General features: G+C 40.0%; 1 protein-coding gene across 2 annotated transcripts in view; it reads left to right on the top strand.

Moving 5' to 3' along the window:
• Nucleotides 1–15,680, top strand: part of scnm1 (sodium channel modifier 1) — a 70,407-nt gene extending 54,727 nt beyond the window's left edge. The window contains exon 10 of one of the 2 annotated variants that reach the window (XM_014017714.1): nucleotides 15,144–15,680. The gene's annotated coding sequence lies outside the window, so the exon portion shown is untranslated. The remainder of the gene's footprint in view (nucleotides 1–15,143) is intronic. The other variant, XM_014017712.1, reaches the window with a different exon arrangement.
• The last annotated feature ends 1,943 nt before the right edge of the window (nucleotides 15,681–17,623 follow it).

Below are 17,623 nucleotides of genomic sequence, written 5' to 3'. Positions count from 1 at the left end.
CTCCTCTAGCTCCTCCTGATACGCCATGAGCATGGAGGAGGCATTCAGAGCACGGACTGACAGCGCAGCCACTTTAGAGGACTTCTCAGTCAGGCTGGACTGAAAGCGGTCTGCTCTGGAGGGGAGAGCGGGGCCACCTCCCGACATGGAAGTCTTCGGGTGCAGGTGCGCCGCGACCGCAGGCTCGATTGGAGGCATTTGTGGAGACCGCATTTTTCCATGTCCACACAGCCCAGCACCGAGCTGCCCGCCACCGGGTGCTTCTCTTTGAAAGGCTTGCTGTGCCAGGAGATGGACAGTTCTTCCAGCAGCTCGGGGAAAACTGGCAGGAGCTGTTTGCCTGTTTTCTTTGCTTTAGGCAGCTTCTTTCCATCGAAACGTGAACGGACCGCCTCAGCTTGGACCTCAGGCCACTGGATGTCGAGCTCCGCAGTGGTGCGTTTACACACGTTGTGCAGGTCTAAATCCAGCTTTGGCGAGGATGGGTCTTCATGACCAGGTCGGCCCGCATCAGAAAGAGCAGATTTTACAACCCGTCCTGACTGTTGGGCAGACGGATCATAATCCTCTTCGTCATCTGAGAAAGGGAGCTCCGAGTCATCGGAGAGCTCGCCTCCTGCCAAGTAATCCAGCGAGCTCGAAGTGAGAGCCTGCTCCATCGTTTCGGATAGAAGCGGGTCTGCAGTTTCGAGCAAGTTGCCCCAACTTGTTCTAGCTTCAGGTTCAGAGACCTGGGAAACCACCAAGTCGGCTGGGTCCTGTTCGGCAGCTGTCGTAGCCAGCACCGGGTCCCCGCTGGACAGTGTCAACTGACGGGCCAGACGGTGACGGAGCACCTTGAGGGAGAACCGGCTGCAGTGCACGCACACCTCCGCCGTCTCAAGGGATGCTTGGGCGTGTTTCAAGCTGAGGCACACCACACAGGTTGGGTGGGTGTCCCAGCTTGATATTTTATTGCCACACGGGCAGGCCCGTGGCTGTGGGCCCTCCACTGGTTTTGCTGAAGCCCCCGCGGCCTCCATGTTCCAGGGAGATGTTTGAAGCTACGTTAGCTGGTGATAGCTAGGCTAACCAGGTATGGCCATGCTTGGGGGGGAGTGTTGCGACTTCCCATTGGGGTAGCTCAAAACAGTTAAAGTATTGCTACTTTTTTAAAGTATTGCTACTTATATAAGTATTGCTACTTTTTTTGACGGTATTGCTACCGATAAGCAGACACTCTGTGTGGTGCTGTGCTAACCCAGAGCAAAGCGCCCAGCGACCGCACTTGCGCACGAGTCTATGGACAGTTTAGCTAGGCTCTGAGAAGAGGCAGTACCTGGAGAAAGCCGGTGGAACTTCTGCTCGTTTCGAGAAGAGAGTTTTGAATAACCTGTCAGTGCAGGAACAGCCCTATATAGTGGGAGGGTCGTGGCCCTCCTTGTCACTGACAGGCTGATTTCCAGCCAATCCTGGCTGGCGTAATGTAATATGAGCTTCTGATGAGATCACGCCGAAGGCGTTCCCAATGTGAGACATGAAACGAATGCTATGAAAGAGAACCCTTTCTCATCTAAACACAGACGGGTTCGAGGACGACAGCTAATTTTTTACACAAGTGGTCTTTAACTTGTTGTGTAACGCTGTTTAATCATGATGTGGGTGGGTGTTGTCATCCATCTCTCTGGAGCCTCAGCTGTTGGGCTCTGGTGCAGAAACAGCTGTAGTTACCTCAGCAGGGCCTCAAAGCTGCCTCGACATGCTAACCACAGGGTGTCAGGAATGTGTGGAATCATGATTACTTACTTCACTGTGACTTGTCTCTTCCAGATCTATTCCAGACAATGCCTCACACTGTAACCAAAGGTCCTCACGTTAATGCACTGCAACCAAGTTTTGCATTGAAACTTTTGACAAATGTCGTGCAGACTCTGTAAACTTTGCCTACAAAGTTTCCTCTTTGCTTCTTGTGTTCAAATGTGTCCATCAAAGTCAGCAAGTCAGCAATTTTAGCTTTGTTTTTAAGTTTTAATTCACAGCGGTGCAAGCCTACAAACTGTGCCCGGGATTTTGGACAGTTGAGCTGTAGTTACTGTATAAAAATACTGGCAATGGTTTTATCAAAAAGGGAAATTTGGTAATGAGGAGGACAAAAACAAACTGTCAGTTTAAAGTTTTACCAAAATTTGTTGCCTGGAAATTCCAAGACGCTGCACCACCACTTGCTGACTTATGATCGCTTAGCTACTTATGATCCCTTAGCTACAACAACACTCAAAAAAACAAAAAAACAAACAACAACAACAACAACAAAAAACAAAGCTGTGATGCAACCTTATAAACACAAGCCTCCACCTCTTGTTTTCTTTGTCTTCATTACGTTTATGTCGACTTACAGGAAAAGACACACCTCTGATAATACCGGTTCCCAATACGGCCAAGTCTTGTGTGCCTGAAGCATTCTCTGGCATATTTAGCAAAAAAAGGTCAGAAAGGCTCAACAAATATGTCTTTGCTGCAGCTTTCTTTTAGTTCTTTTCAATAACCGGTGCTAAAATTTAGGTACTTTCCTCAGGCACCAACTGAAGCGTGCTCCGAACCAGCCAGGCGCAGCACTCAAGCTTGCGATGCAAGCAGCGCTTTTTGTAAACGATCGAAACGTGTTCGACAGTCCATGACCTTAAAACACAACACCACACACAAGGAGCAACTGGCCTTAAAGTTACCTTTACTTTAAATTGGCCCTCATCTGTTAATTTGGGAGGCTTTTCTTATTTTTAGTGTTTTATTAAATGCTCCGTTTGCCTGAAATATTTTTGAACAAACCAGTTAAAATTAAAAGCTTTTGATCTATAACAAACCAATCATCTGGGTGTTTGTTTGTTGTCAGGGCTAATGTTGGATGACAGGTGTTACCCAGATAACCTTATAAGTCAGTGGGCTGCAACAGTTGAAGAGTAGCTTAAAATCACAAGAGAAAAGGTTGAATTCATAGTTGTAGAGTCATTGAATTCTCAATCTTTGCAAGCCATGCAGATGCATTTTGCTTTGCCAGTTTTGAGACTAATGGCTAATCTTTGTCTGCACGGGTTGCAAAACTGCAACCTAGTCCTTGCATAAAATTTTAGACATGCTCATCAGCCAATCAAATAACAACTCATTGCATTTAGATGTCTAGACATGGTGAATATGAGTTGTTGAAGTTCAAACTGGACATCAAAATTAGGAAAAAAGGGACTTTACGTGCTCTGAAAATGGATGGGCTAAGTAGAAACTGATGATCTACTGGGATTTTCAAGCTCAATTATCTCTAAAGTTTATGGAAAATGATCTGGAAAAACATATCCAGTGAACTGGGTGTGTGTGGAGAAACATGTCTTATTAATGTCAGAGGTAAAAAATAGCTTGAATACCCAGTTGTTATAAACAAGATATGCAGAGTACATGAGAGATTCACATCATGGATGTGCAGCAGCTGACAAATCTGAGGCATAAAATGAAGACAGTTCTAAGAGCAAAGGGAGTCCAACCTCACACTAACAAGGTGAGTAGCTATCAGCTGATGAATTTCCTTCAGGAACTGGTCAAGGACAGCAAACAAGTTCAAGTAAAGTAAATACTGGTGTAAAGCCCATAAACCAATTATCAACTGTTAGCAACAGGTCTGCAAACAAGATGTCAAAGAGAAAGCATTTACACTTCAACAACAAAGTCTTGACTGTTTTGAAAACCTCCCAGAGAACAAAGTCAACTCATGTAAAAGAAGTAAAATCAATTAAATGCAACAGTAGTTTCATGATTTGGGTTGTGTTCACACGGGGTGGGGGTGCAGTCACATCCAGCTGAGATTGGAGTTCTTGTTAGTTAAGACTTGTTTACCAGACTCACCTGCAAAGGCGTGGGAAGCTATTAACTGAAGCACTGCTGTTAAAAACACAAAGTGTATGCACGCGCGCGTACACACATCTTTCTATGTACACAAAACCAAAACTGTAAAAACTAACTCAAAAGAGAAACACACTTTGTTTTTCCCCCCTGGGCAGTGCTTCTTAGAGCACCGCGCTATTGAAAGGACCAACAAAGGCCGAGACAGAAAAGTTTCAAAAAACCTTAGATGAAATAAAAGCTGCCAGTGTTGCTGCTTAACCTTTCATGGCTCAAACAGCCCCCACACAAAGACCTGGTTTGCCTTTTTATTATGGCTTAGGGATCCAGGTGCAGTGAACACCATCATTCGTCAGTTCAAAGTGTGTACGTGATGTTCCCCAGATTTTGACTCCACCCTGTCTGCATGTTTCCTAATCCTCATTCCAGACATTCTTCAAGAAGACAACTTCAAACAATCATCTTTGATGTCCTTTGAATTTTATTTTATTTTCTGCTTTATTAAATTGCAGCAAAATAAATATAGCAATAAACGATTAATATAGACTTTTTTGAATAAAAAATATGAAAGAAAATAAGATCAAAGAACGAGGCGTTGGTTGACATGCATTAACATGTGTTTGACAAGTCTGTCCTTGTGTTCAAGCTCTCTGTAAATTCCAGAAAGAAAACAGATCAGCTGATGGATAAGCTGGGAATAAAAACAACAACAAAACACATGCCTATTGTGTTATACAGGATAATCTGTTTTGGAGAAATACTGTATGCCAACAGCTTTTATATGCTTCAAAGTTTGGGCTTGACAAGAAAAAGCAGTTCAGAGCCACTGGCATAGGCAGTATAGGCAAAAGCAAAGGGCGCCATCTATATAGGGGCACCACAAATTAGGGACTTTTTATTATTTTACTTTTTATGATAATATAGTTGATTTATTCTGTAGAATAATCAATGGTTCCTCAAGTTTATGAACTTTTTCTATGCATTTCTTAGCCTATTTTTATATGAGGTGTTATTTTGTGAAAAATGTGTGATAAAAGTATCATATGATGCAGTCAAGACTAACACATGGTCCTCAGTGTATACATAGAAAACAAAATAAGAATGATGGAAGTTTCAGTGATGATCTCAGACAAAGTTCTTATCAAAGTTTGGTTTTTAGTGTTCTAAATAATGGTTTTATGTATGCTTTATGCATTTGTTTTGGTTTTATTAATCCCAAGAACTTAGTAAATGGCTCTTCAAATGGGTGGAAAATGCAAATAGTTTGAGTTGGTTGTTTCCAAAATTTTCAGGTGGGAGTACCTTGGATGCCCCTAGAACTGTTTCAGTCCACAGCTTTTGGTTAACATGAACAGGTGTTCCTCATTGCTGTCGGCAGATGTTGGCAAGTATGATGATGATGATGATGATGCCTTTATTGTCATTGTACAGAGCACAATGAATGAGTGTTTTATGCACTTGTGTGAATATCTGAAGAATGAGTCCGAAGAATCTAGTCCCCAAAAAACCTGTGCAGCCAAAGTTCAAAATACTGGTGTTGATTGTTCATTCTGTGCAGCTTCAGATTGTCCTTCAGAAACCAGATTACAAACGGGAGTGCGAGGGGGGAAGGTGGGGGCCAAGCCACAAGTCGACATAAACACCAGGAGAAATTAGATCCACATCCCTTCAAGGCCACGTAGGGGAGAGCCGAATCTGTAATCAGTTGTTTGGGAACAGAAGAAAATGTTTTCAGTCAGGCAGACAATAATAAGTTTCCATCTGCCTTAAGCCTGGTTTATACTTCGAGTCACACGTCTTTTTCCCCCCTGCTGAGTGACAAAAAATTGCGCAACTTCCGTCTACTGTCCTGCTGCTATCCCCCGGTGACAGTCGTCTTGTGCGTTGCCTCCAGTCAGAACTGTGCCGACGGGATGTTGCGGCTCTCAGTGTGTGATAGGTAGAGTTTGTGGGTGTGTTGAGGCGCACCGCAGCGGGCCAGTGGTCCTCAGCTGTGCTGAGGAGCTGGAGCTGGACCAGAACAGGACCCCGCGCAGCTCAATTCTTTCTGCGTGTTATTTTGTTTAAAATTACACATATTTTTTTCTGAAGCCAGTTTTAAAAAGAGCTCAAAGAGCAACTGGTTTGATCCAGGTCCCAAGGATGAACGTGAGCACGCAGCTGGTCGCGTCTTTTTTCTGTCCACCGTTAACAAAAAAAAAAGGAATGGCTCTTCTTCACTCAACTTAACACTAATGTTGAGCATAAAACCACCATCCATCCACCATTTTTGTAGTTTATTTACTTATATGAGCTATGGGAGGGCAGATGGAGGATTTATGATCATTTATGGCCCACCGCGTCCTCAGCCCATTTATATTCAGTCAGGAAAAGATGCGCTGAAATTGCGCAACCATCAACCCGCTGTCTCACGTCTTATTGAAGTACAGTATAATCCAGGCTTTAATGTTCGTTGGTACATCCAATGTGGTGATTCCAAACAGACAAAAAGTGTGGACAATCCCACTGAGCTGAGCTCTCAGCTTCTCCAAAATCAATTCCATCTTGCCAGCAAAGTCCAGGAACCACAGCCGGCCTGCAACCCTCAGCAGAACCGCTTGCAGACCAAGTCCCAGATTGCACAGGGCTAGAGTCTGAGTGCTGATGGTACGGCAATCCTTCATCTTGGTTAGGCAGCCAGGAAATGGCCTGAATAGCCACTGAAGCTGTTTTGCAGAACACCAGGAGACCACCAATTCAATCTGTAGAAATCCAGTGATCAGAATCCAATAGTATGCTAGTTGAAAAGAGCAGAACAGTCCTCCCATGAAAAAAATTTTTTTTTTCCAAAAATTTATTAAGAGACCAGCTAACCTAATCTATAAAAATAAATCCATGATTTTTGGTTTCTGATGAAAACATGGAAGAGGCTCCGAGCAGCAAAGCAGGGAAAGATAAGGTAGGACAGGAGAGAGGGAAAAAGCATCTTACTCCTCCGAGAGCAGAAAGAAAACAAAATGTAGGTAGACTTCTGGTTTTCTGATTCAAATGAATTATGTTAACTATTTTAACTGGACAGCCTGGTTTCCAAAGATAAAAATTATATCAAAGGCAAAACTATTTAATTTAATTTTGAATGTGTAAAAATCAGCAATGAAATTTAGAAAATTGCACAAAGGGGCTACCTCCGGAAATCATGCGTAGGGTACTAAATTGGCTAAGGCCAACCCTGAAGCAACAGACATAAAAGGAGAATGTCTTGAAACAATTTAACAGCCTTTTGCTTATTAGTATTAATCAAAAAACAATATTAATTCATTAATTTATGAGAACTGATGAGGAAGCTATAGCAGGAACAGGGAAGGAAATCTAAGCAGATGAGTTCATCTACGTGCACAAGATCATGATGACCTAAAACAGCAACGAGCTGAGTGCAACTGCTGACGAAGGAAAAAATGAATGAATGTCATTCAGCTCTGAGGTTTTCCATTTCCTGTTGCTGCGATGGTCCTGTGATGCTGAGTCCTGCAAAGTTAACCAAAGTGTAAGCAATTTTTAACAAAACCAACTTCACAGTAATCCAAATGGATAACGTGTCCAGAGCTCAGAGGAATTTAATGACTGGAAGCAGGTCAAGGGTCATGTGATGACTCAAAGTCTGGCTCCTGGCTGAAGAAAGCCACGTGTTTGCTTCTTTCATCGTCCATTTGAACGTCACTAAGAATGACTGAGAGCAAAGGTTCAAACAAAGTTTGGTAAAAACGAGTGTATTTTGTCTAAAGATTTCATAATGGAATAAAAACGCAGCCTTTGACAACCTTTACAAACAAGTTCTGCAATGAAAACTTTTTTCTCAACTGTTCAAGGAAGGAAGGAAACTGGCATGCAAAATCCATTCCACATACAAATGTATGAATGGGTTTTATGTAAAGTTTTTCCTGCTTTTCTGTTGATAGGATTATTGTTGGCCTGAGAACCATGGTGGCATGATCCTATGAAAAGAAAATGTAGGAGGAGGAAGTTAAAGGTGGTGTGTGTGCAGATTGGAAGTTAAAAATGTGCCTAAGCTTTAGGAAACAAACAGTATGGATTAAACTGAGTAATATAAAAACTTAGCCATAAACATAGAAAGGTGAGTAATATAAAACTAAGTCACTGACATAAAAGTGATGTATGATAAGGAAAGATCCATTTGTAATACATTTCTTCCCAGTTAAGAAGACTAAGATGATCAGTTTGGATTAAACAGTGAAGCTGAAATGAGTTGTGAAAGAAGTTTATTTTAGCCTAAACCAGATAGTTTAGGTTTTTAATCCTAACCAAGCTGTGACTGCATGAAGACTAACCAGGAAACAACATTTCTTTGTTTTGAGTTGAGTGGTTGTTAGAAGTGAAACGTGAGTAAAAGCAAAAGAAGACTGATTCAGTTTTGTTCTTAAAAGATACACTGTGCCATTTAAAACTCATAATTGCTTCAAAATGCTCATTTTGAAGTTTGTTTTTAAAAGAATAAGGTTATTTGCTAGGTCAGTAGCAAATATCACGTGCTTGTTGATTGCATGCTGGTTTGTATGTACAGACAGAACTTAGGACTGATGTGTGAAACAATATGACTGCGGCCATGCGCTACAGTTGTAAACGTAGACGTTTCTGACTCCGAGACATTTCTAACTCAGAGACTGCAAAAACACATAGTTGCATCAGATCTCAGATCAGAAATCACCAAAATTTATTTTTTCCTCAACCAACCAGCACATTGGGCCTCATGCAAGAACCGTTCGTACGCACAGATTTGTTCTTAAGTTGTGCGTACGAGTGATTTAGGAGAATTTGTGACATTCACCAATGTTTTCATATACGGGGCATATACGGGGTATGATGCGCAGTGCTGTTTCTTCTAAATAAATGAAAATGATTAAATACAGTTGTTTATACTTTTAGCAGCTCTTTTTATTCCACAGCTGACCTGCTAAAAATGACAGATTTTCTGGATCTCTGACAGACGGACTTCAACCTCTGACCTCTTAAAGTTCTTCTTTTTAGTTTTCGCTGTCATTTTCATGAATGGACACTTCCTTGTATCTGAGGCAGGAAACACAGCCTTATATGGTGTTTTTGGGGTGGTAATTACGCTAATCTCCTCTCGCATGCACGAGCAGCTGGATACGAACAGGTGTAATTTACGCAGCTCATTTACACACTTTTCCTGAAGATAGAAGAGTTTGTTGAATCTGACGTGACATGTTCGTACGAACCCTTCATACGAACAAAAGTAAGAGAAATTTAGGATAAGAATACGAACATGTTCTTGCATGAGGCCCATTGTCTCCACCTATACACTGGAGTGTGTGAAGATTAACCCCTAAGTAAAACACTGCATCACAGTTGAGAGAAAAATGTTTGATTTATGATCAAATGCACGTCTTCAAGGTCCCAATGGCTGTGATGTCCTGAACGCAAACATTATAAAGTCTTGAAAGGATAATGCTCATGCTTTTTTTACACAATAAACACAAAGGCTTTAAATAAAATGTAAAACACAATACTTTATCAATAAATATTAGCTAATACTGATAAAACAATACAGATTTAAGGTACCATGATATAATGTGTGCAGTAGAGTAACTACGACTACAAATCTTTCCTCATCCAAAATCTGCATCATTGGTCCTGACAAATATTCAGACTCAGTCAGGGTTTTATTTGATCCACAGCCCCAATTCCAACAATGGGGATGTGCAAAAATAAAAACAGAATATGGTGATTTGCAAATCCTTTTCAATCTATATCCAATTGAATACACACAAAGACAAGACATTTACTGTTCAAGTGGATAAACTTTATTTGTTTTTCAAATATTAACTAATTTTGAATGTATTTATTATTAATATTAACTTTCTTATGGACTGTAGATGATTAAATCCCTAAATTTCTTGCAATTGTACTGTGAAAATTATTCCTAAACTGTTGGACTATTTGCTCACGCAATTGTGGTGAACCTCACCCCATCCTTGCTTGCATCCTTGCTGGAAGATTGAGCCTTTTGGGGATGCTCCCTTTATACCCAATCATGACACCCACTTGTTTCCAACAACAAGTGAATATTTGCAAAAAACAAAAAAAGTTTATCCATTTAGAAATATCTTGTCTTTTTAGTGTGTTCAGTTGAATATAGGTTGAAAAGGATTAGCAAATCCTTGTATTCTGTAGTATGTTTATGTTTGTTTATGTTAACGTCCAAACTGCATGTTTTGCAGGGTTGTACATTCATGGGCTGCACTCTGGAATTATTGGAGATTTTTCAGCATGGAAAACAAATCTTTATGATTTTATGACTAGGAATACTGAATCTTGGGAGGGACTGGGCAGAAGTATCAGGTGATATAAAGTAACAGCCTAGATACAGATGTTCTGTTAGGAGAGAACCAAGGCTTTCAATTAACATTTAGGCCAAATGAGCGCTCGGTTTGCTTCAGAACAACACGCTGCTCCAGCTCATCGGGTCCAGCCTGAAAGGAATCCCTGATTAAAACCAGACACAACTTTCATCTGTTTTGATTTGAAAGAAAAGGAACAAATGCAAACTGACCTGGGAACAACACGAATCATTTACCTCGCACAGAAGTTGACCTAAAAAGTCTCACAATGAGGAAAATACAGTTCGATCCACTGACATTTTCAGTCAGAAGTATCACAAACACTTCACTTTTCATCCAGACTGAGAAGTAAACATTGCACACAACCACTGTTTTTTTTTTTCTCTCTGACTGATATCAAAACCGAGGTGTTCACGGTGGCTTCTCAAGGCTACAGCAGGTGATTTCCTTGTCGAAAACGTTCATTTTGAGTCACTGGAGATAAGGACAGAAACTTGTGTGGGAGTGCGACTCTTCTAAAGCTGCAATATGAAACCGAAGTGTGTGGGTGGGTGCAGGAATGCGAGGAGAGGCAGTCATGCTCAAAACAGAGATGTGTATTTCCCCGCCCGCAGACTACAGTGTCAGGACCTTTAATTAAGTCAAATATGAGATGTATGTGGGATGCAGAAAATGGCCAATTATTCACAGAAAACACTTTGGTGTCAGCTTTTTTTATGTTTCAAATGAAGGTTGGAATTTTTTTCGTGGGTGTTGTTAAAAACATTTATTTCTGGTCGTAGCTTCAAACTAAAAGGAAAACAACAGAAGGACAAATAGCGTTACAGCTGAGAGACAGTTCCTGTGTTCGTTAATGCCCCTTTTCCACTAGTGCCACTTAGTGCAGTGTCGGAACGGTCGGTGTAGCTACGGGTCGGTACGGGTCAGACCGGTTGGTTTTCCACTGATGTTCCAGTCCATTTCCAATGGGTGTGTTTTGGGCGGTTGGTGGAGGTGGTTATTATTTTGAATAAAATTAATGGACAAAATGAAAGATGGAAACACATTTGATGAATAACTTTTGAAATTTTAAACATTTGCAAAAATTTAGCCAATCAGTGACGAACAGTGTTCTGACGTCGCATTTTGGTGACAGCTGGGGCCGCTTGGAACCACAATGAAGTAGGTACTAAAAAAAGTGCCGGTTCCATGGATCTGGCCTAATGGAAATGGCTTGGAACCGTACCAAACCGTACCAACACTACACTAAGTGACACTAGTGGAAAAGGGTCACTTGGCTGCGGGAGCCATCTTGAATGGGGCAGACGTCACACTTCAGTCTGGGATAGTTTCTGGTTTAGGAGAAGTGAGGAGTTTTCTCTCGCTGACGTTGGGTGATGAAAGTTGTGTACTTTTTTGTTTTCTCACTACACCAGCTGGAACCCGGTCTCGTGCGTTGCCCCCAGACAGAAGGAGTTTCTCACAGGGTATATGTTAAGTAGTGTTTGATTGGTCAGACCTTTGTGAAGTTTCTTTTTTAAACAGTCAGACTCAATAAAAAGACAACCTTGTGCAGTCCTTTTGCAGAAATGTTTTGTGAAAGAGCCTTTGGTTGTAGATGAATGAATGAAAATGATTCTATTTGTTCGGGACAGAGTGCAATTAAAACATAATTTGATGCATTGCACCAGATTTAGCCTAAGGCTAATTTACATGTGTAGTCCCATCAAACAGTGAAAACAAAACAACATCCAACAGTAAAATAGAAATAAGAGAGGAAAAAAACAGAAAAAGAAAAATAGTATAAAAAGAAACAATTTGCAATTAAAAAAATGCATAAAACACCCCACCCCATGCTCCAAACATAAAATCATGCCCACCTCCACCCCACCCTCCAACCCACACAACCAGAAGCAACTCTAAAATCAATTACCCAGTTCACAAGTTGCAATTCAGTGATTGCAACATCGGATAGATTTAAGATATTTTTTAAGATTATTTTTAAAACTAATAAAAGAACTACAGTTTTTTACACGATCAGGAGCAGCATTCCACTGAGCGATGCCTTTAACCGAAAAAGCTGCTTGTCCAAAGGCTGAGCGCCGAGCAGGAACTTCACAGTTCTGCCTGGATGTTCTGGTTAAGCGCAAATAAACAGCTGAACGACAATAAACAAATTTTTGCAAAAAGATTGGCGCTAAACCGTTTAAAAATTTTATACTGTTTCCATATTTGGGAAAACTAAAATTCTCAAAAGAAACCAAGTTATATTTCTGCACAATCTGACAATGATGGTGTCTTAAAGGCTTGTTGTCAAATATTTTGAGCCTGTTTGTAACAAGACTCTACAGGTTTCATTACTGACTAATTGGTTTGTCCCCAACATGAAATACAATATGAAATGTGTGAAAAAACGAGTACATGCATGAATATCTTGGCCGCTTCCATTGAAAAACAAGATCTAACATGTCTAAAATTGACTAGGTTATATCTAACAGTTTGGTCATTTTTTAAAAATATGTTTCTTGTAGTTGAGGTTTGAATCCAAAAAAAACCTCCAAGATACTTAAACTCAGTCACTGTATCAATTTGTTCACCCTTGATCAAATTCAAAATAAAAGATATAAATGATATATAAAAGATATAAATGTTTAAATTTGAGGTGTCCAATTTAGTCTTAGAGAAAAACATACTTTTTGTTTTGTTTACATTTAAAGTCAGACAGGATTGATTTAACCAATCAACCACTCCAAAAGCTTTGGTTAATTTTTCAGCCGCAAGTTGAGCCGTTTTAGCATGCATGTACAGAACAGTGTCGTCCGCATGTAACTGGACTTCTACATCATGACAAAACTTTGGAAGATCATTGATGTAAAGACTGAAAAGCAGGGGTCCAAGCACAGATCCTTGTGGTACACCCATTGTGCATTTTAGGAAACTGGAATGTAAATCTTTGATTTTAACACATTGCATTCTGTTGCACAGATATGATGCCAACCAAGAAAAGGTCTTGGATGAGAAATTAAAGTTTGATCATTTGGAGAAGAGAACATTGTGATTAACTGTATCAAAAGCTTTATGCAAGTCTAAAAAAACAGCACCAACAAACTCCACTTTTATCAAGTTGTAGTCGTATCTGCTCTGTAAGGTTTATGATGGCTGTTTCTGTTGAATAGTGGAATAGATGAACTGATGGTTTCTTTTTTAAAAACTTTTAATGGGTTCATGAGATATAATGTTAATACATCAGACAAACCAAGGCACACATAAGCATGTGAAAAACATTATCTTCCTTTTGACTGCACTATACATAAGTATAAAATAGACCACAGACTGAAACTCATGCTGGGAAACAGAACTGCTCCTTTTTTTATTGAGGGCTGAGGAGCCTCTTCAGGGTCCACTGAAGGGTTGTCTGCATTCCTTTGCACTAAGCTCTTGTTTTTCTGAGCTGAGGGGAATTTTCCATGGAAGAGAAGCCTTAAAATGCTTTGGTTCCATCCACCCAAGCCATGTGCAGCTCAAGCTGCCTGCATGTGACCACCTGAAGTCCAAACGCAGGACCCAGAGAATTATCATTGCAAGTGCAGTTTCTGCAAATGTTTAGACCAGATCTATCTGTAAAAGTGCAACAAACTTTGACTTTATCAACATATTCAACACAAAACAGAGTCTAAAACGAAAAAGAGTTGCTCTGATGATTAAAAAATACAAGATTATATTAGTCTGGTTTTAACACAGCAGCTGCACGTTAACTAAAATGCTGATTCTTCAAACTTCAGAGTGAAGACTGAAATTTGTTATAATTAGAAAGTAGGTTTGAATCGAAGCTAGCTAGTTAAACATGACTTAGACTCACGAATAAGTGAAGGCTATTGAGGACATCAACAGTCCCCAGAGCATTTGAGACATATTTTATGGGTGTAAAAGTTGAAGATGGTCTGTTTCCGAGTATTTGTTTGTCATTAGCAAAATGTTTCTAAGCAACCTTGTCGAACATAAAAATTGCAATACGTTTAACAGATTTTAAGCTCAAATTTGGAGCAGCAGTTGATGAGAATCATTTCCAGCTCATCCTTCAAGCACTAACTGATTATTTAAAATCAATTTTATAAGATCTTTGATGTAAACTGTTACATATAAACCTTTAATTTTAACAGGGAAGTCAGCTAAGAACCAATTCTCATTTAGAATGATGACCTGATTAAGAGGCAGCAGCAACACAAAATGCCAGAACAATGAAGTCAACTTGTTTGTGTGTCATAAACCACTGGACAGATTTCAACAAAACTCTCCAAAAAGAATACCTGGATGAACATCTACAACTTATTACTTTTGAAGTCAAAATAAATCAAGATGACAGCTACAGCCAACTGACCATTTGAAAGATAAAAATGGGTAAATTTGCCAATTTTACATTTATTGGACTAAAACCTGGTGTGGCGGTGGCTGAGCATCATCTGAGCCAACACAGTTTGGACACTATATAACGTGCAGTAATCTTTTATACATACTTGGCTTTAACTGTTGACGTCAACAAAATATCCCTTCAACCACCGAACAAGTTTTATGGAAACTCTCAGTAAGCAATCCCTGCATGTAAATTTACAACAAATTAACTCAGAAAAATCCTGCACAAGATGGCAGCCACAGCTACACATTAGCTGAGATAAAAATGACTTTCTGTCAGACATTTTACCAGATACTGGGCTGAAATTTGGTGTGATCATAGCTGAAAGAAACTCTTACAGCTTACTCTGAGCATAACACTTTGCACTTAAAATTATTTTCATAGTTTGACCAAATTGGCTCTCGATTTTTATCATGAGATGACCTTAATCTAAAACCTAAAACTCTGACATTAATGCTGATGGATTCCTTCGAGACATGCTAGGATTTTAATTTTATTTTAAGTTTCACAAAGCTTTTTTTCCTCCCTTACAGTGTTCTGCTGCCTTTGAACTGCGGCCGTCACTGACCTGAAGTTCTTATCTCCCTCATTAACCGATAAAGTTTACGTTTCTTCACGTGGGAATGTCCTCTGCTCCCCGTTCCACCTGCGTCTCACGCCTCTCATGTTTCACTGTGGGAACAGCGAGTAGTTTCTCCAACTGGAATGTTTACGCTGCTGGTCCTGAGGGCTTGTTGACCTTCTGGACTCCAACCACCAGCAGAGAGGAGGATAAAGCTGTTTCTGTTTGTTTTCTTTTTGCAGTATTGAACTTGGTTGAGAACAAACTAAATTAACCTTTCATGGTTTGAGGACACGTGTGAATGCCAGAATAGATTTGGAGGGGACATGAATGTGGCCATGCAATGACTCACTGTTGTTTTCTGTTTATGTTTTTGCGATTAAAGTACTTCAGCATACTCTGGATTTGAACTGTTTGCTTTTAGCTGCCATTTTGTTCTCTATATCTTAAGCATTGTTTTGCTGCTTTTAGCAACAGTTTTTCTGTTTCTTGCTCCTTGTTCTTTGTTGTTTTTTTTAACCCCTTAACGGTTGCCCTGGAATTCCTTAAAAGCCTTTTGACATTTTTTTATTTTATGTAAAGTGTCATGCTAAATGTAAGAACAGGAGGAAGTAGTCTGACTCCCTGGTTTTCAAAGAAAAAGCCCCCAGTAGCATCTGGAAATTTCTGGAAACATTTACAGTAAATGATAAATGGTCTGAAATTATGTAGTGCTTTATCAAGCCCAGTCAGACCCCAAAGTACTTTACACTTACAGTCATTCATGCACACACATTCATACTGATGGTGGTAGGCTACATTGTAGCCTGACGGAGGCAAGGCTGCCATGCACCGGTACCACTGGACACTCTGACTACCACTGGTAGTCAAGACGGGTGAAGTGTCTTGCCCAAGGACACAACAACTGAGACGGCTGGACGGGGGATCGAACCGTTGACAGTTTAAAGACTGTTAAAAGGTTTAAGTCGTATTCTGTTTATCTCAGCTCTGTTCTGTTTATTTTTATTTATTTTAGCAACTTAGTTGTAGATTTTTTTGTTAATTTTTAGCATGCATTCAGCATTCAATCTTCATTTTCATAGAAAATGCTATTTTTTTTAAACTCCACACTAACTTTGCAGTGAGATGCAGCTCACTTATGACTGGTCCTGATCATCACCACCTGCATGTGTGTATTATTGGATCATCGGTGACTTTCTCACAAGGAACCGTTCACACGAGGAGGAGTGAGAGCAATTCAAAACGTAAAATTTGCTGCACGCAGCAAATTCCATCCCCAACACACTGAGAGAAGCAGTTCATTCAGAAGTTTATCAGAAAAAAATAATTCCCACTCAGCGGCAACCGAACAACAAAACCCAGCTTTGTAATGCAATGAGACAAAGATTAACTGAATGCTGAACACCTGTAGCTGTGCTGCATGAAGTGATGATATCAGTACTAAATAGTGTGTGTGGTGGGGGCGGGAGGGGGTGGGGGGCATAAAAATGAGGTGAATTTTTAACCAGCTTGTTTGCCGTAAAGGTGTTGTTATTTTGTTTGCAGAAATACACTTTAAGCTAGATATAGTCATAGTTTCCTGTATGTAAAGTTAATAACCACACTCATGAAATGGAGTGTTATAGCTCCATGATAAGGAAAATTCAAACAAATGTTTTTTTTTCTTTTTCATAGCACAACAAAACTATTATTCTGCAGCTGCAGCAGTTTTGCTTCTCATCCGAGAGCTTTATCAGCACAAAGATAGTGACGTTCTAAACATTAAACTGCGTTGCTCCGTACATTCAAGCTAACTTCACCTGCAGAATAATCTCACTCTCCTCCCACCAAAACAGTCTCCGACTACAGAACACAAGCCCAGCTGCTTTCCTTTTATAAAAATTAAAAAGGAGACAGAATTTTTAGAAAATTACGACATTAAACTGTATTGACCAAGAACAAAACTTAAAACTGCCATTGTTTGTTTCCCAAAATGTAACTAGAATGCAGAAGCATTAAGGCAGAATCTAATTTCATCTTTTTCTGAAGGTCACTTATTCAAGTCAATGAGGTTTGTAGCGCTTGGCTTCAAACTTCCTGTGGAAATAGCCAAAGTCTAGACCAAATCTTGTTTATTACAAGTTTGCACCATTATTTTTTGACCTAATTCCACTTTTTGCATGTTCTTGTGTGATATAGCCTAAAATCAAAGGTGATGGTGAAGGAGCTTTCTAATGCCTAGAACAAAGATTATTTTTTTTAATTCAGTGGCATATAAAGCATTACAGTTTTTAGTGTTTTGTATTTGTTTAGCCTGCCTGAAAGCAGCTGCTTTATGTCAAAAAAAATGTCACTGAAAAATCTCATAGGGAGCCGTTCTCATCCACAAGCAGAGATTTTATTCCAAGTTTAAAGGGATCCCTGATTAGTTGTAACATTAGACTTTATTTGATAAACATAATGTTAACTGTG

The sequence above is a fragment of the Austrofundulus limnaeus genome, unplaced genomic scaffold, assembly GCF_001266775.1.
Source record: "Austrofundulus limnaeus strain Quisiro unplaced genomic scaffold, Austrofundulus_limnaeus-1.0 Scaffold175, whole genome shotgun sequence".
Taxonomy (NCBI): domain Eukaryota; kingdom Metazoa; phylum Chordata; class Actinopteri; order Cyprinodontiformes; family Rivulidae; genus Austrofundulus; species Austrofundulus limnaeus.
This window is presented reverse-complemented; position numbering and strand designations above follow the sequence as displayed.